Below are 23,302 nucleotides of genomic sequence, written 5' to 3' on the forward strand. Positions count from 1 at the left end.
ATAGATTTTTGTCTTATGCTAAATCTAGCAGTCTTCCCTAATTAAAAAATTTTTAATCTTTATTCATTTTTGAGAGAGAGAGAGAGAAACAGAGCATGAGTGGGAGAAAGGCAGAGAGAAGGGAGAGACAGAATTTGAGCTATCAGCATAGAGCCTGATGTGGGGCTTGAACTCAAAGTCTGTGAGATCATGACCTGAGTTAAAGTTGACTGCTTAAATGACTGAGCCACCCAGGCGCCCCACCAGCAGCTTTGTTAAACTATGAACTCTACATATCTGTGGATAATTTAGATTTTCTTCATATATATTTATGTTATATGTGAAAATGAGATTTCTTATTGTCTAGTCTTTCATACTTTTTTTCCTTTCCCTTGATTTAGTAAATTAGTTAGTAACCCCCTGTATTGTAGAGTAGAAATGAGGAAGCTGGCATTATTGTCTAATTTTCAAACTGAGGTAACAACATTTTTTATAATACCCTTACTTCACTAAATTAGAAAGTTCTTTTATGTTTCAAAGTTACTAAAACTTTTTTTATCATGAATGGATTTAAAATTTTATCAGACTTTTTATTCTAAATATACTATCATGATTTTTCTCATTTAGTTTGTTAATGTGGAAAAATACTGATTTTCAAATGTTAAACCAACTTTCATCCCAGGAATAAATTAATCTTAGCTAAGTATGACATATATTATATATTGTATTCTTACAATAAGTAAAATTTATTAAGAAAATTTTAAATAAGAGAAAATATATTTAAAATACTGAACTGTACTTGCCTAAAAAAATCTATGTAGGGGCGCCTGGGTGGCTCAGTCATTTAACTGTCCAACTTCAGCTCGGGTCATGAACTCACCGCTTGTGGATTCAAGCCCCGTGTCAGGCTCTGTGCTGACAGCTCAGAGCCCGGAGCCTGCTCTGGATTCTGTGTCTTCCTGTCTCTTTGCCCCTCCCCCACTCTCATTCTGTCTCTCAAAAATGAGCAAATGTTTAAAAATATTTTTTTTAATCTATGTATAAGCGGGCCCACACAACTCAAACCTGTGCTGTTTAAGGGTAAACTGACCACTGAAAGAGAGCTCAGGAGATATGAACAGATTAATTGTGTGGTTAGAGGATAAAGTTAACTTAGAATAAACCTAAAACTGCCACAGGAAAGGATCCAGTTTCTATAGGGATCTTAGAAGTGTGTGTGTGTGTGTGTGTGTGTGTGTGTGTGTGTGTGTATGAGAGAGAGAGAGAGAGAGAGGGAGGGAGAGCAAGAAGCAGAAATAGATAAGGTGGATAAGGTGTCCCAACAGTAATAAAGAAACTATAAAAGCAAAAAAAAAAAAAAAAAAAGATGTCTTAAGAGGCTTTGTCTTTTAAAGCCTATGTCAAATTAAGGAAGGAGAAGCTGCATGACACATACAATGTGCACGTGAAATACGAACACTTCGCACCTGAAACAATCTTATTATGGGATAATAAGAAAAAAACTGTACTGAACAAGGTTCTGACTATGTCGTGTTGTAGAAGAGATTTTATCTTGTAGAAGAAGATGAAAGAATTGAATTTAATTGAAAGGAAGTATTAAAAGATATTGCCTTATGGGGCGCCTGGGTGGCTCAGTCGGTTAAGCCTCTGACTTCGGCTCAGGTCAGATCTCACGTTCGTGGGTTCGAGCCCCGCGTCAGGCTCCGTGCTGACAGCTAGCTCAGAGCCTGGAGCCTGCTTCCGGTTCTGTGTCTCCTTCTCTCTCTGCCCCTCCCCCTCTCATGCTCTGTCTCTCTCTGTGTCAAAAATAAATAAAACATATAAAAAAAATTAAAAGATATTGCCTTAAATTTATGCAGTGAGTTGTTACGCCAAGTTAAGTACTTACTAATAAAGCTGCTTGATTTTTGATCTGCTTTTATTAATGTTAAAATGTTTTGGAGACTTTGAACATATTTTAACATTCTGGATGATTTCCAAAAAATAAATTGTTCAAGGCAGATATTGGTGAGAACTTCTGGCAGCGTGAGGGTATCCTATTTTTCTAGTAGGTAATTTCTATTTATTTGCCTTGTGTTTGTGAACTATTTAACAGATCTACCATAGTTCTTCCCGGTTTCTCTGTGGTAAGTTTAGTAATGTGCAAGCAGCTGGAGTTACTTGAAGAGAGAGGTTGTCTCAATGGCATGAGTTTCTTAATAACAAAGTTATCACTTGTCATATTTTGCCAAACCTGAGAACATTTATAAAAGGCAAGATTCTTAATTCCTTAGCTTTTTTTGACATGAAGCCTAAGATTTGGAAAAGTTGAAGAATGATAATTTTTAGAGTGTATCAGATTACCTCCCTATCTACCAAACCAGAGAGTGGTTAGTACTATTCGGATTATTTGGAAAGTGATTATAGAAAACTCAAAGGTGTATGCTTACACACACATGCAGCGAACTAGTAGGAAAGAAATATATTTTAACTTATCATTATTAACTTTTGAAATATTTACTTTTTAAAGCAATTAAGCTCTTAAATACTTCTATTATTACCATTTTCCTGTCATAATGTGATAAGGGATCGCTTATTACAACATGTTGGGAGCTCTTTTTATTATTGGTGGGTGGCAGAGAAGTTTTACATATGCTTTGTTCAGAGTTTAGCAGGTATTTCTTTTTTTTTTTAATTTATTTTTTAACATTTATTTATTTTTGAGAGATAGGGAAAGGCAGAGCATTAGAAGGGGAGGGGCAGAGACAGAGAGGGAGATAAAGAATCTGAAGCAGGTTCCGGGCTCTGAGCTGTTTGTCAGCACAAAGCCTGACTGATGTGAGGCTCAAACCGCATCTTGGATCTTACAAACCATGAGACCGTGACCTGAGCCGAAATCGGACGCCCAAAGCAGACATTTCTTTAATCTTGGTTTATCAAGTGCTCGAGAAGGTCCTGGTTGTATGAAGCTGAGGGAAGGTATGATTTCTTGCTGCACTTTACAACCCTCCACTTCTCTGGCCCAATCTAGTCAACCTGGTTCAAAGTTTTAAAATGAGACCTGGAAAAATTCCCAGTGTGTTTCCATCTCCTTTTTTCCTTTCCCTATCTCACATTCCATCATCAGACACGTGATTACCATCAAAATCATCAAAATGAAAGTGTTCTTAAACAGTAGAGGTCAAAATACTACAGTTTTTACTTCTAAGAAACTTTTCCCTCTAAACATATTATCTCTAAGTAATTTGTATGATATATAGATCAGGGGAAACTTAAGCCAGACTAAGTTGTAAAAATGTGTTATGTGACATGAATTAACATTATCAGTATCTTAATTAAGCTAAGAGGAGGTTTGAACAAGGTTAGCCGCAAACACCTTAATTATATATATTTTTTTCTGTAGCTCAGCAAAACTTGAAGAGAATCATTTTTAAAGATACAAATAATGTTGTAACTAATGATTATATAAAATGATTTTTCTCCCAGTGTTGAGAAAGTCAACAAATCATTAGCAACAATAAAACATTAATAATAGAGTCTGTGGTATAAAAATTAAAGAAAAAGTTTACCTCCATATCCCCTTACGCCACTCTTTATGAAATACTAATTGATGAAAAACCAAAGCTTGAAAATAGAAGCTCATTTTGATTGCAATTTAGTATAAACTCCTTAAACTGATTTTATATATAATTCTGATTCTTGTATACACTTACATTTGACAGTTGAACTTTTTATTACAATTTAAAATTGTAATTTCTATTTGTTTATTCCTAGGCTATAATTTTAAAAAAACTAATCAAAAGATGTATTTTAAATGTTTTTTAAAATTAATTAATTAAAAATATTTTTGAGAGAGAGAGATTGAGACAGCATGAGCCGGGGAAGGTCAGAGAGGGAGACACAGAATCTGAAGACAGGCTCCAGGCTCTGAGCTGGCTGGCAGCACAGAGCCCAATGCGGGGCTCAACCCCACGAACTGTGAGATCATGACCTGAGCTGAAGCCGGATGCTTAAACAAGTGAGCCACCCAGGCCCCCCAAAAGATGTATTTATCCTTTGATTTTTATCTTAATTTTTCAGATGCTTTTTTCTTTCTAACTGCAAGCTTATTTTTGGTTGCCTGGACACCTTCTCTTAATTTAAATTGAACTGAAATATATGACCAATAATAACAGATGTCCTGATAAAACCTAAACACAGAAGATGAACAAGGGCATGTTTTAGTCTTACCACAAAACACAAGTCAATTCAGAGCATTCAGGGACTCTGTTTACATGTGCTTTAATAAGGAACAGAAGGTGAAATTTGCCATTCAATGTTTGTCATTTTCCTTTGTCTTGTCAAAAAATACTCCTGGGTCTCTGACCTAAACATCCACATGTGTGTACACAGACACACACAGCAGTGGTGTGCATATGTCTTGGTGACCCCCTGGAGCTGCTTGTTAAATGCACAGACATTGTACAAACTGGTTGCTAAACTCTTGATTGTTCAGATTGGTCATGGTGAAGGTCTTTATGACACAGAAATTGTCAAATGCTACGTAACACATTTGTTTTTTGATAAGCCAATTTAACAGTACACCCCTGCCTACAAGGCCTTCATTTCTTTGTTTGTTTTTTGTTGTTGTTCTTTAATCCTTATTCTTTAATCTTTTTGTTTGTTCCTTGGGGAAGCCAAGCAAAGTGACTTGCTCATTTTCTCCCCCTATATCTTCACTTCTTCATAGAGACAAGTAGACTCTGTATGTTTATTCATCCCCTTCACATTCCACCCAACAGACAAGACTCTTCCAACAGAGCTGAACCACTGGTACTTTAACCATTGGCATTTTGACAAAAATATACAGAAGAGAAAAAACAGCAACCATGCACAGAGGGTTACTCTGGCCACAAAGGGTCTTTTCCAGCTTGGTGTAAGCTATATGATAAGGAATAGAAAATCTTGGAAAGAAAGAAGAAAATCCTTTTGGATAATATAGTCCTATTAATGCTCCCTAGAGATGCAAATGAAAAAAAAAAAAGACTTGGGCTAAATATGAGATCCAACTTCTCCTCTTTCCCCTTTTGGCTCAGCTACTGATTCTAATAGATTCTGCAGCAACAGTTGATAGTATGAATACCTGGAGTTCTTAAAAATCCAACTCTACTTGGGGTAAATAATCTGAACAGATACCAGTTTGAAGCTACCTTTCCAATACAGGCTGTGTTTTTAGTTCTTCAGACTATTTTAAGGATCACACTGACCAGAGGAACAAGAATGACATAAAGTTAAATAATCAGTTGACATTTTTACAACTACCAAGAATGTTTTCAGATACTTCAATCAACTAAAAAGAAAACAACAACAACAACAACAATGACTTTCCTAACTGCCAATTCCAATGCTCTAGATCTTTATTCTACCCAGTATTGGTGCAAACATTGCATCTCTTGAGAAAATTTCCCCCTTTGTCCTCAAAGGTACTCATCTTGTACTTCTTTAAACCCATGTTGATGGTCCTTGCTTTCCTATGTAAACTCCTATGTAAACTCTTATTTATCCAACCAGTAAATTCTGCTTTGTTATACGTTTACATCTGTGAACTTGATCTTAATAAACACTGCAGGTAAAGAACCTAGGGTAGTGTCTATTTGTCTATTTATATATATACAGTGGTAAATAGACAAATGTCCCCTTCCCTCTCTTTTCCAGCTCTTAGTAGTGCCATTTATTTCCATGGTTTCAAATAGCGCCCTGTTAGGAGCTCTAGGACCTCTTTCCCCTGATCCACCATCTTCACTGAGCACGTAGCTTTCAAAGCCAACTACTTCCTGGTTATATTCTCCATATCTTCCCATGAGACATCAAAATCCACCTTTTAATACTAAAACCATTACCCTTGTCCTCTTGAAAGTTTTATTCTACTCTGTCCTCCTTCTCAATGAATGGTATCATTTTTTTCACCTGTGATGAAAATAAGAAAGATCAGAGATATCTTACTTTTCTCTCTTCTTCACTAAAAACCTTCAATTTATATTTAAGTCCTGCCAATTTTATAAGCAATGGGTTTCTTAAATGCATCCTGTGGTCTTTTCCACCACTAATATCCTCTTATTCCCCTGGACAATGTTCACAATATGGCTTTCTAACTGCATTTTCTTAATCTATGATGTATGTCATTTTTTCCCTAATCCATGCCTTATCTCACCATCAGAGTCATATTTTCAGAATTCTCTCTAGATTTTTAAACTCATTCTCAAGAATATTTTCTATAGCTACACCTTAGAATGCAGTTTTAGCAATGATTTCACAGCATGTTACATTGATCTTCATTTTCTCAAATTCCTCTGTCTCTCCAGTGATACCTGCTACTTCTATCTTGGGTCCTCTTGGGTACTTCTATTTCCCCACATCTTTGTTGATATTGTCTCTGTATCCTGAAGTTCCACCCACTTGACTACCTGATGAAATCCTTGAAAATTATTAAAAGTCCAATCCCCAAAGTGGGTCACACCAATCGACCTCTTTTAGAGGAAATACCCAGGGTTTCTTTCTTTGAACTCATCTAGCCTGGCGTTTAGTACTTCAGAACAGTATGTCATACCGATCTTCCGTTGTTCAGAGTCTACCATCTTTTGTTCCTATAACTACACATCAATTCACCATGTTTTTTCTTCTATCACATTTGAAAGACAAAATTAGATTTCATTTCTGTGTATCCAAACATGTCAAAGCACCTGATACAATTGAGACACTAAATAAATTATAGTTCAATAGATGTGCTGCAAATGTATTGAAAGTAAGTAATTTGTTCAGTTTCAGGACTGTATTGCTGATGTTCATTTTTAAGATAAATTCTCTTTTCATATCTCAAGATATAATCCAGTTTTTGGATCCCCTAATAGGAAGCTAATTTGAATACTGAAGAAGTTTTACTTAATTAGCCTTAGTATTCTATATCACATATTTAGAAGATGGGTTGAAAGCATATTTTTTTGACGGGATTTCTGTACTATTTTTGTGAGATATTCTATTAGGAGTAACCTGGAGTTTAAATCTCACAAGTAGACTATATTAATCATTCACTCTGTTTTATAAGGCTTTGCTGGTTTTCTTTGAATGGTCAAATAGCATACCTAGTGTCTGGCTGGGAGGAGTATAAAATTTTAAAAACTAAGCCTAATTATTAATAACAAGTGCCATACTATGTTCCAAAAAAGATTTTATTTATATCACCTAATTAACATATTTAATTCTTAAAACAACCCTGTGTAGTAGGTACTAGTAATATACCCATTTTACAGAGAAGCAAACTGAGCCACAAGATGGTTAATTGACTTGCACAGAACATAACTCATTAGTATTTGAGCCAGGAAATGAACCCAGGCTCATACTGATTCCATATCCTATATTCTCTCTTGCTGTGCTTTCACTAGCAGAGGAGAATCATACACAAAAGTAAGTACATACAGACGTGAATAAAACAGGGATTAGAGTGAAATTTTAGGAGGTAAGTAGTAAGTGGAACAGCAAAAGAAGGAGAAATTAATTGAAATTGATTTCAAGACCAGAAGGCCACTTAGAATACATTCATTTGTGAGGAGGGCTCTGAGCTTCCGCCCTTTTAATGGCAGATCATGGCCCTGTGGATTTCCTCACTGTTCACTTTATGTTTCCCCACTGACCCCCAAACACAACAGCAACTTCTGTTTCCTTTCATTTTTGCCATCATCTCACAGTGTGGTGGACACTTCCACACTCTGTGCAACTACTGCAGGATATGATTATATCAGACAGTATGACCACACCTCTTGGTAGTTTATGCAAGAATGTGTATTCCCTTAGCTTTATAACAGAGTGCTATTCACCTAGCATTTCTGAGCTCATTGTGTTATCAACAGATAATTGAATAACACCCTGATACTCCTACCATTTTATAGTCACATAGCAACCCTGACTCTCCTTCCCAAGGAAGTACTTCAAGCTTTATTACTTATGGTTTTGTGAACAAATGTCAGTTTTTTGACTGAATATTGCCTAAACCCTAAAAACCTTGAGGTAAGATATTTTATTTTAACTCTGTTAAATAGTGAGTAATGATATTCACATACACAAATGCACACATGCATCTGCTTATGCGTTTATTTTAGCTAGAATCTAAATAGTTTCACTCTTCCTTTAATAAATCTCCCAAGGATTGCTAACCCTTTGTCCTTCTCTATCTGCTGAAAGAAAAAGGAAAAGCACAAACGTCCTTTAATGCTGATCTTTTAAGCTGTATAAACAGCGAATTGATTTATCTTTTATTTAATCAGTACATATCTAGCAGAATATTTTTAGAGAGGGGATAAAGAAACTATGTTCTGAGCTGATTAAACCTCTTCCTCCTCCCTCCCCATCACTTCACAAACCTCTCACCTATTGTCAGTGCACTGATGAAATCTTAGGTCCAGCATTAAGTACTTCACTAAAGGAAAAAAAATGATCTGCAAAATTCTTGAGTCATTAATAGAAAAGAAAACTGGCAAATATGTTGTGCTTTCTAGGTATCCCTAAATCAGTGAGAACTGATTTACAATATTTTTTGAAAGGCTGTAAACCTTTTTTTTTTTTCTGCAACCCCACTGTATCAAATACTAGTGCAGGTGAACTCTTCTGAGGTCCTGTCACTCTTCTGCCACTAACTTTCACAAAAGGAAAAATTTCACTAAATTAAAAATGTAATCTTATATTTAAAATTTTTTAAGTATATTTATTTTAAAAGAGAACGAGAGGGCGAGAGTAGGAGAGCACATGCAAGGGAGGGGCAGAGAAGAGATAGAGAGAGAGGGTCCAAAGTAGTCTCTATGCTCTTAGCACAGAGTCCATCGTGGGGATTGAACCCATGAACCATGAGATCATGACCTGAGTCCAAGAGTTGGACGCTTAACGGGCTGAACCACCCAGGTGGCCCCCAAAAGGTAATCTTATTGGAGACAATGCAATATTTAATAAAACTTCTCTAAAGATTTATAAACAAGCATGACTCTCTTACTTGCAAATCATCTATGGTTAAGATATGACCTTGAGCTTCAGTACTTCTTAACTATAATACGGGGTGGTGAGCAGTCACAATGACTTCAGGGTTCCAAGGAAAGCATTTAAGATCACAGTACCTTCATGATGAGTTTGCTATTCAGGCTACCAATTTAGCAAGAGAAATATAATGAAATACATGAAAGTAATCATAAAATGAGTTTATTATGATAATTAAACAAGCTGACAGATTTAAAATTAGTAGGATAATACCTGGGAAATAATAACAATTTAACCTAAATGATGTTGATTATCCTCAGTTGTTCCCCAATTAGCAAATAAAAGGTTACTCTCTCTGATGATCAAGTGGACTCTTTCTAATTCACCTTGTAATCCCTAACCCATATGTCAGAAGTTATGTCCAAGGCCTTATTAGCTAATAAATTTTCTGCTGGAAAGACTACTTGATTGCCTGTATATTCCTTCAGTTTGCAATAGCATTTGAGGGGCCTTTAACCTTCTAGGTTTTTTTTGTTTTTTGTTTTTTTTTTATGTTTGGGAAACGTTTGAGATGAGGGCTGGGTTCCTGGAAAAAGGAGAGAGAGGGAACATAGGCACTATCAAAATTGGCTTAGCTTGAGTTGTTGGCATTCAAAATCAAACTTTATTTATTTTGCATTTTTCAAATATGCAATTGACGGGGGAGAGAATGTGTAAGAGTGTTGGTGTATTCATTTGGATAGAGGAATGTGCATAATATTTTTTTAATAGTCCATTGCACATTTGTGGTGCACTATTCATTGTGTTTCCTCTCTGCATCTGGAAACACAGTTAATCTATAAACTGCAAGCCAAACTACAAGTCTTCCTTGCAATGTCATCTGTCATTTTATGTGTTTATATATATGTATATATATATTTTTGAAGATGCATGGTATTCAGACTTCCTCCCAGCTTGGTAACAAAGGGAGCCAATATACTGATTGTACCCGTGCTCATCAGGAGGTTTCCAGAGAATTAACAGGACACAAATCTAATCCAATCAATTGTAATAACGTGGCCAAAGCAAACAACAAATAGAGAAAAAACTTTAAACTGCACTGACTTGCATAGCTGTACCTCAGGCCAAGACAAGACAGACCAGAGATGACCTGGATTCTGAGACTGAGAATGAGTGGAATCAAACAACAAGAAGAATCAGGCATTTAGTGCAGTGATAAGTGGTTCTATTAGAACGCATTGATCTACCTGGAGTACCTTTTTTCAAAAGGTAGCCAGTTATAAATCGTTCTTACAAAGCTCCTTATCGACTTCAAACTTCTATCACTTGGTAGAGATTTTACACAAGTGGACAGTGACACTTCATAACACAGATTTCAAAGTTTCACATTAATATGCTTGATATTTTTCGCTTCCATATTCTCTGCACATTGTGCAGTTTTCTTTTCCAACTATAGTCAATATTTCTTTACATTGGCTAAAACAGCTGTTGGCATCTATTTGATTACTATAATTTATTAAAATTTACTTTAACATGCATATTGTATTTACCATCACAATAATTCTATAAAGTAACAAGGGCTAGTATTACTCTTCTAAACATTTGAATGAAAGACTGAAACTCAGATTATCAATTCATGTGAAATAACTCAGCCAACATTTGACATCTCCGCTCTTTACAGTCCTGTGCTTTTTCCAACTTCAGTTTTGTCCCCAACATTGGCCTAAATAATCATTCTACCTGTCCTGGTCACCTGCCTTCTTCATTCTCCATACCTACTAAATTCAAAATTCATAACTTTCTTAAAATCTCAAAGATCTCCTCCTCCACCTCAACAGAACAGATGGTCAATTACATAGAAAAGTAAATAAATAAGGATCTCAGACATAAACAACCTCATTGTCCCATTTCATCATTTACCTCCACCTACATGCTCATGTCTTTTTCATTCCAAGATAAGCTTACATCTTTTCAACTAATCATTTTGTCTGTCTGTTCTTCTAATTGTTTTCCCCTTGTGCCAATTCTGAAACCTTGTACCAATTACTATTGTCACTATTGTCTGTCTCAGTCCAAGATATGTACTTAGGAGGCTTTCTAAGAACTACTCTGAGGATCAACCCCTGTGAGGCATGTAGCAAGCAAGATGAAACAGATGTCCCACCTCAGAGCCATGGCAGCAAAGCCTCCACATGTCCTGCAGGAAGCTCTAGAACTGATGGCTTGGCAAAGTTGTTTCAAGTGAGGCACAGACTCGAACTCTGTAGCCCTTTATCAACCAGTCATAGAATGTGGGCTGTCCCATGGCAACCGGTGTAATCTTGTAAGAAAACTTCTTTCAGTCAATAAGAAATCTGTGAAGGAAACTCAGTTCTGAGCTGTGGTAGTACCCTGCACATGACCGTGCACACAAGGTCCACTATACCCTTCATCTCCAATTTAGATACTTATTCTAATTCAAGCCACTCACATATCATAGAAAAAGAGGGGAAGGAGACTCCCTTCTTTCTAAGTATTATTCTAGTTGCAATACTCTCTCTCATTTCTTTCTTTGAAAGTGGTCTCTTTTTTTTAAGTTCATTGACTGTGAGAGAAAGAGCGCAGGTGTGAGTGGGGGAGAGACAGAGAGAGAGAATCCCAAGCAAGCCCCTTACTGTCAGCACAGAGCCCAGATTGAGCCCATGGGGCTCAATCTCATGAACCATGAGATCATGACTTGAACCCAAATCAGGAATCAAATGCTTAACTGACTGAGCCACTCAAGGCACCTCATCTCTCTCTTGTTTCTCAGCCTGTTTTAGATCACTCTCCTTTCTGCTTTTTGTCCCTTCCCATCTCTGAACTCTCAAAAGGGTTCTCCTAAATACTTTTACATATTGTTAATACAAAGGCTATTAACTATAGTCTGATGGCTCTCAAACCTACACCTTTAATATAGATTCCTCTGGAGTAGCCCCCAAAGTTCTAAAGCATTTGCCAATTGGGAAGCTCTCCCTGGACACTGCACAGCCCTATAAACTCAAAATGTCCAAAAATGAAAAGGCAGAAGATATTGTCTGTCCCCCTGTGCAAAGGCCCCTAAATAACCAAGACTTACTAGTGTCATCATTAACATCTTGCTCATGATGTACATCAATATGTTGCATAACAATAAAATACAGGAAGGTGTGAAGCAGCATGTACGACTTCTACTCAAACATATATATATATATATATATATATATATATATATATAGTATGCACAATGTCCAGAACCTAAGACTGGGACTGTGTAGGTGTTTCATTCTCATTAGTGCTCAATTATGTAAGAGGATAGGGTCTGGCCAGCCAACTGATTCTTATTCCCACCCAATTCCATTGCTTAATACAAGTAAAAAGTTTGTATCTGGCCATGCCATATGTCCTACCCAAATGAGAGAGGACTGCTCTATACTCTCAGGGACATAGGGATAAAGGCCACAGCATCTTTTATCTAAAAATATAACCATCTTGGGGCCCCTGCGTGGCTCAGTCGGTTAAAGCTTCCGACTTCAGCTCAGGTCATGATCTCACGATCGTGGGTTTGAGCCCCGCGTTGGGCTCTGTGCTGACAGCTCTGAGCCTGGAGCCTGCTTTGGATTCTGTGTCTCCCTCTCCCCCTGCTCCTCTCCCTCTCATGCTCTGTCTCTCTCTATATCAAAAATAAATAAAACATTAAAAAATTAAAAATGTAACCATCTTGGTCACTACATAAGAGAAAAGAGAAGATTAGAGAACCATATGTCTTATTATTTTTACCACCAAGTTGTGGTAAATATCATTTGTATTCACATTTTATAATGGACATAGCCTAATAATCACATTACTTACTCAACTGCAAGTGGTCTGAAAAATGCAGTTTCCACGTGCCTAAAAAGGGAGGAAAACCAGATATCAGTGTATGATGGTAATGTACAGTGATATTTAGTAACTTTCACAAGTATACATGAGGGATGACAATATATTATTTTAGCTTTATTAGAAAATAGGATATGAAAAAATAGTAAGTAAAAAGGAAGCTAAGTGGTAAGTCTCAAAAAATGTTTTTATCTTTCTTTGTTGTCTCCTACTTCTAAATCCTGCTCACGCTGTCTGTCTACAAGAGAAATATTCCTATTAGTTGCTCATTTCTAGAGCATCAGAAACGAGAAAGTCTTTACAATGTTTATGTTGCTGTTGTTTGTTTTCATAGAGAATCAAATGGTAATGAATGACTCTTAGAGATAATTATTAAAATATTAATTTTTTATTGCCTTAACTTGTGTGTCTGTGAGAAAAATTTTAGCAACCATAATAAATCATGAAAATACTGTTCACAGTAACCCATTTTCTGGTGTGTACAAAGAATGAATATAAATTCTGCTGATTTTCTTGCTTATGTGAGTGCATGCTCAGTAATGGACTTATAAACAGTAGCTAAATTTCTTCCTATATTTTCACAACTAAGCAGTGTAATTCCTACATCATTTACCTTTTTTCAGTTTTACCCCATATAGGTGAATAATTTTAAGATGAATGGGCCTCAATTCAATAAACCTCAAAGTCTAGTAGGATATATTTTTCTCTTTCTCACAGTTTAATCTTAAATGCTTATCCATTATCATTGTCCTTAGCCAAAAATAAACAAACATGTAAAAATGTTTATTGCAGCAGCTCATGAATACACTATTTTCTATACTCTTAGTGACCATAGCCTTTTAATATCTGAAAATGTATTGCCCCTTTTTTTTCATTCTTTGCTATCAGTGGACATTCATAGAGCCTACAGGTTGTAATTTCTATACATATATTATTAGTAAGCATTATTCTGTATAGTATGTAAATAGAGAATGAAGTTTTTGTTTTGGATCTGCTGTATAACATTGTAAGTGAACATTAAAGTAATGAATTTTGTGTCAACTGTAGACTTTATGATGCAAAGATCATTGCCTAAAATTATGTGAGAGCTCTTATAATATTTAGCTCTCATAAATATGTGTTTTAGTCTCACAACCTAACTTACTAATGTTGTACGTCCTTAGCTTAATGCCCTTTGGGGGAAAAATCACATTTGTATGTAGACAACCCATTTATTTCTTCAGAGAACTATTTTTTTTTAATAATGTGAAATTCTAGCTAAGTGCTAAAAGGCATATATCCAATGCTTTGATTAGTTATGTTGTTTTAAGATATAAGTAGTAAGTAATCAAAATAAAATTTGCATAAACAAGAAGGAAAAAATACTCTTTGTTGTAACTATAGGTGAATGGTGCACGCAGCCATGAACAGCTGACTAAATGATATCACCAAAGACATGGTTTAATTCAGTCTCTCCAATCTCTTTCCTTTAGAATGTGCTTATTCTAGTAGCACCTAATTTCACCGTGTCAGTATGACTGTAAATCCGCTGTATATAGCAGTAAGGAATTCTTCCCTCTCTCTCTAAATATCTGTGTGTACTTGTATATACCTCTGTATATATCTAGACAGTGGGCTATCCTCACAGGGAACAAAGAGCAGATCTTTGATAAATAATCTGTCTTCAAAGGCAAAGAAGACATCTGGCATCATGTCTTCAAAAGATTCACTATTTTGTAAGGTCTAGGAATAGCTTGAGACTATACTTTTAAGATTTATTTTTCTTCATTTGTCCACCTAGCCTGTATGTGAATATTTTGCTTAATTATTGAAATATAGAACTTAAACCTAGGTACTTCCCTCCTTCATTCAAAAAGTGGCCCTAAGAAGGAATTTATAGCAATACAAGCCTATTTCAAGTGGCAAGAACATTCTCATAAAAAATTATCTAACCTTATACCTGAAAAAGATAAGAAAATAAAAATGAACACAACCCAAAAGCAGGAGAAGGAATGAAATAATAAAAAATAGAGGAGAGATAAACAAAACAGAAACTAAAACAACAGATAGATAAAACCAGAAGCTGGTCCTTTGAAAAGATAAACAAAATTGATAAAACTTTAGCTTATCCATAAAAAAAAGACTCAAATAGACACAATCAGAAACAAACCAGAAAAAATAACAACTGATACCACAGAAATACAAATGACTGTATGATTGTAAGAGAATATTATATGCCAATAAATTAGGCAGCCTTGAGAAATGGATAAATTTCTTGAAACACAATTTTCCAAAATTAAATCAGGAATAGAAAGAAAATGTGAACAGACCAACACCAGAATATAAATCAGTAAAAAAAAAAAAAAAAAAAAAAAACCCAACAAACTAAACAAAAAACTCAACACACAAAAGTCCAGGGCCAGAATGCTTTATAGGTAAACTCTTTCAAGTATTTTTTTTAAGTTTTTTTTTTCTTCCAACTAATACTCAGTCTTCTCAAACCATTGCAAAAAATAGAATAGAAAGAAAAGCTTCCAAATTCATTCTATGAGGCCAGAATTACCCCGATATTAAAAAAAATGAAGAGAGAGAACTGTATCTCTGATGTACACAGATGTAAAAATCTTCAATAAAATATTAGCAAACCACATCCAACAGTACTGTTAAAAAAATCATTCATGATTATCAAGTGGGATTTCTTCCTGGGATGTAAGAGTGGTTCAACATTTGCAAATCAATCATGACACATCACATCAAGAGAAAGAATAAAAGCCACCATAGGATCATTTCAATAGATTCAGAAATAGCATGTGACAATGTACAGTATGCAGTCGTGGTAAAAACTCTAAACAAAGGAGATTTAGGGGGAACAAACCTCAATATAATAAAGGTCATATATGAAATACCAACAGTGAATATCATGTTCAATGGCAGAAAACTGAGAACTTTTCCCCTAAGTTCAGGAACAGGACAAGAATGTCCACTCTCCCTACTTTTATTCAACATAGTACTAGAATTCCTAGCTACAGCAATCAAATAAGGAAAGAAATAAAAGGCATCAATATTCGTAAGAAAGAAGTAAGGCTTTCACTATTCTCGGATAATAGCATACTATATATAGAAAACTCTAAAAACACCACCAAAAAAAAAAAAAATTGCAAGAACTGATAAATGAATTCAGTAAGATTTCAGGATACAAAATCAATATAGAGAAATCCATTGCATTTCTTACCTAACAATGAAGTAGCAGAAAGAAAACTTAAGAAAACAATCCCACTTACAATTACACCAAAAAGAATAAAATATCTATAAATAAACTTAATGAAGGAGGTAAAAAACTCACACTCCAAAAACTATACGACATTGATTGAAGAAATTAAAAACACAAATGGAAAGACATTTTATGCTCATGGGTTGGAAAAACCAATACTGTTAAAATGGCTATACTACCCAAAGCAATCACAGATTTAATGCAATGCCTATCCCAATACTTTACCAATACAGAGCACTTTTCAGAGAACTAGAATACATAATCCTTTTTCATAAAGGATTTTTGTATGGAACCACAAAAGACCCCAAACAGCCAAATCAGTTTTGAAAAAGAAAAAAAAAACAAACAAACAGAGGTATCACAATCCCAGATTTCAAGATACACTTTATAAACTTAGTAATCCAAACAGTATGGTACTGACACGAAAAATATACACCTAGATCAATGAAATAGAATCGAGAGTTTAGAAATAAACTGACAACCATATGGTCAACTATTCTTCAACAAAAAAAGCAAAAATATACAGGGGGGAACAGATAGTCTCTTCAATAAATGGTGCTGGGAAAATTGTACAGCTATGTGCACGTGAAACCGGACCACTTTCTTATACCCTCTACACAATAATAAACTCCAAATGGATTAAAGGCCTAAATGTAAGAGACGAAACAAGCTAAAAATCTAGAAAAGAGCCCAGGCAGCAATTTCTCTGACATTAAATGTAGATGCATTTTTTCTAGGTATGTCTCCTGAGGCATAGGACAAATGCAAAAGTAAACTATTGGTACCACATCAAAATAAAAAGCTTCTGCATAGCAAAGAAAACAATCAACAAAAGACAGAAAATATTTGCAAATGATATATCTGATAAAAAGTATCCAAAATATATAAAGAACTTACACAACACCAAAAAAATCCAATTAAAACTGGGTATCTATCGACAGGATCATATGGTTTTTTTCCTTTCTTTTGTTGATGTGATGGATCACATTGATGGATTTGCGAATATTGAACCAGCCTTGTAACCCAGGAATGAATCCCACTTGATCATGAGACGGGCACCCTCCTATACTGTTGGTGGGAATGTAAACTGGTGTAGCCGCTCTGGAAAACAGTGTGGAGGTTTCTCAAAAAACTATCCATAGAACTCCCTTATGACCCAGCAATAGCATTGCTAGGGATTTACCCAAGAGATACAGAAATGCTGATGCATAGGAGCACATGTACCCCAATGTTCATAGCAGCAATGTCAACAATAGCCAAAACATGGAAAAAGCCTAAATGTCCATTACCTGATGAATGGATCTAGAAGATGTGGCATATATACACAATGGAGTATTACATGGCAATGGGAAAGAATGAAATATGGCCATTTGTAGGAAAGTGGATGGATCTTAAGTGAAATAAGTCAGGCAGAGGAGGACAGAAACCATATGTTTGCACTCATAGGTCTAACAGGAGAACAGGAGAAACCTAATGGAGGACCAGGGGGAGGGGAAGAGGGAAAGAGAGTTGGGGAGAGAGAGGGATGCAAAACTTGAGAGACTACTGAATGCTGAAAATGAACTGAGAGTTGAAGGGGAAGGGGGAGGGGGGAAAAGAGGTGGTGGTGATGGAGGAGGGCACTTATGGGGAAGAGCACTGGGTGTTGTATGGAAACCAATTTGACAATAAACTATTTAAACAAACTATTTAAACAAATAAATAAATAAAATAAAACTAGGCAGAAAACACTAACAAATATTTCTCCAAAGACATCCAGATGGCCAATAGAATGAAAAGACACTCAATAGCACTCATCATCAGGGAAATTCAAATCAAAATTATACAGAGATATCACCTTGCATATGTCAGAATGACTGAAATAAAAAACACAAGAAACAAGTGTTGGTAGAATGTGGAGAAAAAGGAATAGTCATGCACTAGTTGTGGATTCCCCCCAAAGCTACTGTCAAAGGCAGTATGGAGGTTCCTAAAAAATGTAAAATAGAATTATCATATTATCCAGTAATTACTGGGTATTTTCTGTATATTAGCAACAAGGAGTAAAAAAATAATGTAAAAGAAAGAAACAAAATAGAATTTTAAGAATGCTATCATTTTCTAAAAACAAAAGCTGATATATAAACAATAATAAAAAGTCTCATCTAGAAATTGATAACATTTATTGAAAGATATTATAAAAACCTATAATTAAATGGAGAGATCATAGTTATGTATTGAAAATTAAGAAATTTTAAGATAACAGACCTCCCAAACTATTCACAATATCAGCAAAGTACTGATATTTTTGTTGTGGTTCCTGACAAATGGATTAAGAGATGTTTATGAAAATGCAAAGAAACAAGAACAATCAAGGTTCTTTATGAAAATAATAAGGACAGAGTAGGGAATCATGCTACTTAATATCAGGAAAAATATAAATATAGCCCAAATAATATAAGTAGCCTAGATATGTGTCTATGACCATATCAACATTTGATAAATGACATATTTGATAAAAGGGAAAGTAAAGATATAATGGATTTGTCATTAAATGGTAGCAAATGACTGATTAACCTTATCAGGAAAAAAATTGCATTATTAAATGGATTGAACTAAAACAAAAAGAAAATCTCTAACATCAAAACATCATGGAAGAGAAGGTCTTCATTTTCTTGGAAGGGAGGATTTCTTAAACAAAGCACTTAAAAATAGATCACATTAACAATTTCTTCCAAAAGACATCATAAAGACAATGAGAAAACAAGCCACCACCTAGAAGGATTTTGGGAGTTTCACCAAAGATATGGTTGACAAAAGACCAGTATTCAGAATATACAAAAGGAACTCCTACTAATCAATAGTAAAGAAATAATCTTAAAATGTAGAGAAATTTTAATGGAAATTTCACAAAGAGGGAAACTACAGTGACTACTAACCATACAAAAATATGTTCAACCCCAGTAGCAATTTGGGAAGTGCAAACTGAAACCTTATTGAAAAATAATCACACACACTGCTTTGGAAAATGTTAACTCAGAGTTGTTGAGAGTCTGGATTGAGGGAGCACTCGAATATTGCTGGTGATACATAAATTTGTGAGATTCCCTTTAAGAGCAGGGCATCAATACTTGGTAATGTCAAACATGATCAATCCATTTCTCCCATAGTTGAATACAGTTGACCCTGGAATGACATGGATTTGAACTGCATGGATCTACTTATACACAGATTTTTTTTTACAATGTACTGTAAATACATTTTTCCTTATAATTTCCTTATCATTTTCTTTTCTCCAACTTTCTTTATGTAGGAATGCAGTATATACTACATAAAACATACACAATTTGTTAATTGGCTGTTCATGTTACCAGTTAGGTTCTAGTCAAAAGTACCCTATTAATATTTAACTTTGGGGGGAGTCAAATGTTATACTCGGATTTTCAACTATGTGGGTATCAGCACCCCTAATCTCCATACTGTTCAAAGGTCAATTGTATATCCTAAAGGATCTCTTCACATAGCTATCAGAAGATAGTAGAATGTTTACAGGAGCAACGTGAAAACAGATAAAATTAGAATAAATACGAACGTCAAGTATAGTCAGGTAGGTCGTGATATATTCATATAGTAGAACACCACACAGAACTAGAAAGTATGAATAGATACCACCAAAAAGGTAAAGTGAAAGAAGTAAGTCACAAAATTATTGAGTATTCCATTTACATAAAATACATGAAAACAAGTAATATATAGTTTAATAATGTATATATAGATTGCAAACACTAAAGAAATGCCAAGGACTGACTTTACCAGTGTCAGGACGCTGCCTAGTTCTGGGAAGCAGAGATACACTAGGGAGAGGCAACCAGTATCTACAGTGCAGGCAATATTTAATTCCTTCTCTGGGTGGGATTTTCAGGGTGGTTTTTTTCAATGTGCACCAATGCTCTATATGTTTTTTATGCACTACTTATTTCATAAAAACTATTATGTTTTTTAATTTTTTGGTTTTCAAAGGAGACTATCAAGTATGCAGTCTGTCTGTAAATTTACCTAAAGAGAAGTAGCTCAAAATGACTGAAGGTGGTCTAAATTCTTAACAAAGGAGAATTAGGATTGTGAGAAGACACTGATATTAAGGACTACAAGGGATGTATACTTATAATTCTGTTTCCCATTTCTGGGACCCATTGGTCACTGGGGGACCAGAGTACATTGATTTGACTCTACTTCTCACAACCAGGAAGCCCCGAACAAATGATGTAGACGTAATGTAAGTGTAGTTAGCAGTAGTGTTCCTACAGTAGAACGCTTTACCACCTCTCAAAACAAGTACTTTCACCTCTCCATTCTGTCATCCAAAGTAGTCTGGATTTAGGCATTCCCTGGACTTTGATAAAACCTCTATTCTTATACCTAAGTGCCATTTAAATTGCATTGAAAAAACCACCCTGATTTTGCTTATGTTTTCTTGGAGAGCAAGAGAGAGGTGGGGAGGCATTTTTGCAATGTCTAGAACTTTGTCTAATCTTTGCACATCATGCCTTCTGTTGCCCTGGACAGGAAACAGCCTTTCTGATGCTGAAAATCATTAATAAAGGGATGGCTAACATGCTTTTTATTTGCTATAATTCAAATATAAACTGACCATGAATCAACAAGAAAATGCAGACCTGCAACATTTCCCAGGTATGTATCAGTGCTATTTCCTAACTATATTAGAAAATGCATTATATTTAATGAGTGGGATAAGGCTATGTGCTAATAGGCCTTTTTGGACTCTTATTTTCTGAGCCGGTAAAATTCCACAGCTAAAGCAGAAGCCAGAGTGTTTGTTTGCTTGTTTATTTTTCACTATTTGTTTTTAATTATGAAACCAACAAGCAGAGGCTATATTTCACAATATATTCTATTTTACTGCCTAACTATAATAATAAGATTAATGTAGTAATATTTGACATACTTGAAGCAAAAAGAGGTATTAGAAATAGAAAAATATATAATGGTTTCACTAAAAAGAGTTCCAGTGCCTTAGAAAAAAAATTAAGGCATGCTGGGTGGGTCAGTTGGTTAAACATCCGACTTCAGCACAGGTCATAATCTCGTGGTTTGTGAGTTCAAGCCCCGCATCGGGCTCTGTGCTGACAGCTCAGAGCCTGCAGCCCGCTTCCGGTTCTCTTTCTCTCTCCCTCCACTCCCACTCATGCTCTCTTTCTCTCCTTTCTCTCTCAGAAATAAATAAACATTATTTTTTCAATTAACTAAAAACTATAAACTGTAAGGTAGGTGACTCATATAATTTTAGTTCATTAACATTCATAAGAATAACTTTGTATACTAGCTTTCTTACTGTGTAAGAAGTATGCATGAACCAGTTCATAGTTTATCTGTATGAAAGCCCAGGGGCATTTCCTTAATCATTATACACGAATATTTTGTGATTGGACACATTCAATTTAATTCAAAAAGTATCCAATAGAGAACATCCATTTTCTACAGTGTCTGCATACTCTAAGAAAGTCAAGGATGAATAAATATCCTGTCAAGGAGATGAAGCATAAATTAATCAACGAACAGAAAGTCCTTTGGTGCCCTTGTTCGACCAAGCACTTAGCCACACAAATTGGTACTGGGGAAAAAGTGCACACAGTCATCCATGTGTGTATATATTTGTGTGTGTGTTTATGTATATGATCTTATGACCTTCAGATAATTTAACATCTAGTAAAGAAAAAAAAAAGTAAAAGAGAAAACCCGACTCCAGTCGTGTTGCAAAACTACTAGTCGTAAAACTAGTAGAGACCATTAGTGAGCAATCTAGCACTAAATTTTAGAGTCTATGTGCTTACGGTTTTTAAGAAGAAAAAGATGAGTGTGGGCTGAGATCTTCGGAAACAGCCGATATTTTCATACAAGTATTAGGATATATAAAAATTTACACCAATGAAGAGACGATGACAAATATATCCAGGTGACTGAAAAAGCAAGATTAAAGACATAGAAGTCACAAGCATGGCATTTGGAAGGAACGGTAAGGAAACACCTGAGATCTGGCAAAATAAATAAATACATAACTTCTGGAGCGGAAGCATGGCAGGTTGCAGAAAGTGTGGAAGACTGGGCCACAGAGACTGAAGGGTGAACCCCCTTCCTGGCTCTGCTCCCTGCTGGCTTTCTGACGAGGGTCAGGCCATTCAGTTTCTCGGAGCCAGAGCTCGCTATCCATGAGGACAAGAAGACCCTGCCTCTGCCCTGTGTCTATAAAAATTAAATGAGATGACCTCTGTGGGAGTGTGTTTTAACCTGTAAATACCTAAACAAAAGGGATATTATCAAAGGTAAAAATGACAGTCCCTTCTTCCATTTGGTATGTGCTTTTGTATGTGGAACATGCTACTACAGTCAAGATGAGGTTTGTAGTCGTATTAATTAGGTACATGTGGTAGGTTGCTGCAAAGTTAGGGTTGATAACAAAGTAAAGGCAGTTTTTCTCTTTATGTAGAATGTGCACAGATGCTTTCACATAAAACAGACAAGCTAGTCCTGCTGCGGGGGCCGCTTGACTGTTTTGTGGTTTTGTTTCCTGTTTTATTTTCTTCTGTATCATTTGTTTTCCTGGATACCACGGAGATACCCAAGAAAGTATATGGCATCTGTGGTAGAAAGAATTCTGTACTCCTGCCTGTTATGGGTTGATGTGTGTCCCCTGAACATTCATACATTGAAGTCCTAATCTTTAGGACCTCAGAATATGAGCTTACTTGAAAATAGGGTCTTGTAAATGTAGGTAGCTGATGTCATACTGGAATAGGATAAGGACAAATCCCATATGACTGTGTCTTTATAACAGAGGACACAGACACACTGGGAGAAGGTCAAGTGAATAGAGGCAGACAAGAGGGCGATGCATCTACAAGCTAAGGAACACCAGCCAAGCCCTGGAAGCTGGGAGAGAAGCATGGAACAGAGTCCCCCTTGCAGCCCTCACAAAGCACTAACCCTACTGACATCTCGACCTCTTAGTTGTAGCCTCCAGAACTGTGAACCAAGGACTACTTCGTGGTACTTTGTAATGGCAGCCCCAGGAATCTAATATGGTAGAATCAGTTCTAGAGTCATACACTGTATTGGTTTTATTCTCTACCAACTATGTTACCTTTGCAATGGCACACAATATCTTTGAGTCCATTTTTTTAAATTATTTTTTAATTTATTTTGGGGGAGAAAGAGAGAGAGAGC

General features: G+C 35.6%; 1 long non-coding RNA gene across 2 annotated transcripts in view; it reads left to right on the top strand.

Moving 5' to 3' along the window:
* The window catches only part of LOC115297104, an 83,519-nt gene that overhangs the window by 51,498 nt on the left and 8,719 nt on the right, over nt 1–23,302 (top strand). For both annotated transcript variants that reach the window (XR_003911280.1, XR_003911281.1), the window contains one exon: nt 20,627–20,752. This is a non-coding gene — a long non-coding RNA (uncharacterized LOC115297104). The remainder of the gene's footprint in view (nt 1–20,626; nt 20,753–23,302) is intronic.

This window comes from Suricata suricatta, chromosome 7 (genome assembly GCF_006229205.1).
Source record: "Suricata suricatta isolate VVHF042 chromosome 7, meerkat_22Aug2017_6uvM2_HiC, whole genome shotgun sequence".
NCBI classification, from domain to species: Eukaryota; Metazoa; Chordata; class Mammalia; order Carnivora; family Herpestidae; genus Suricata; species Suricata suricatta.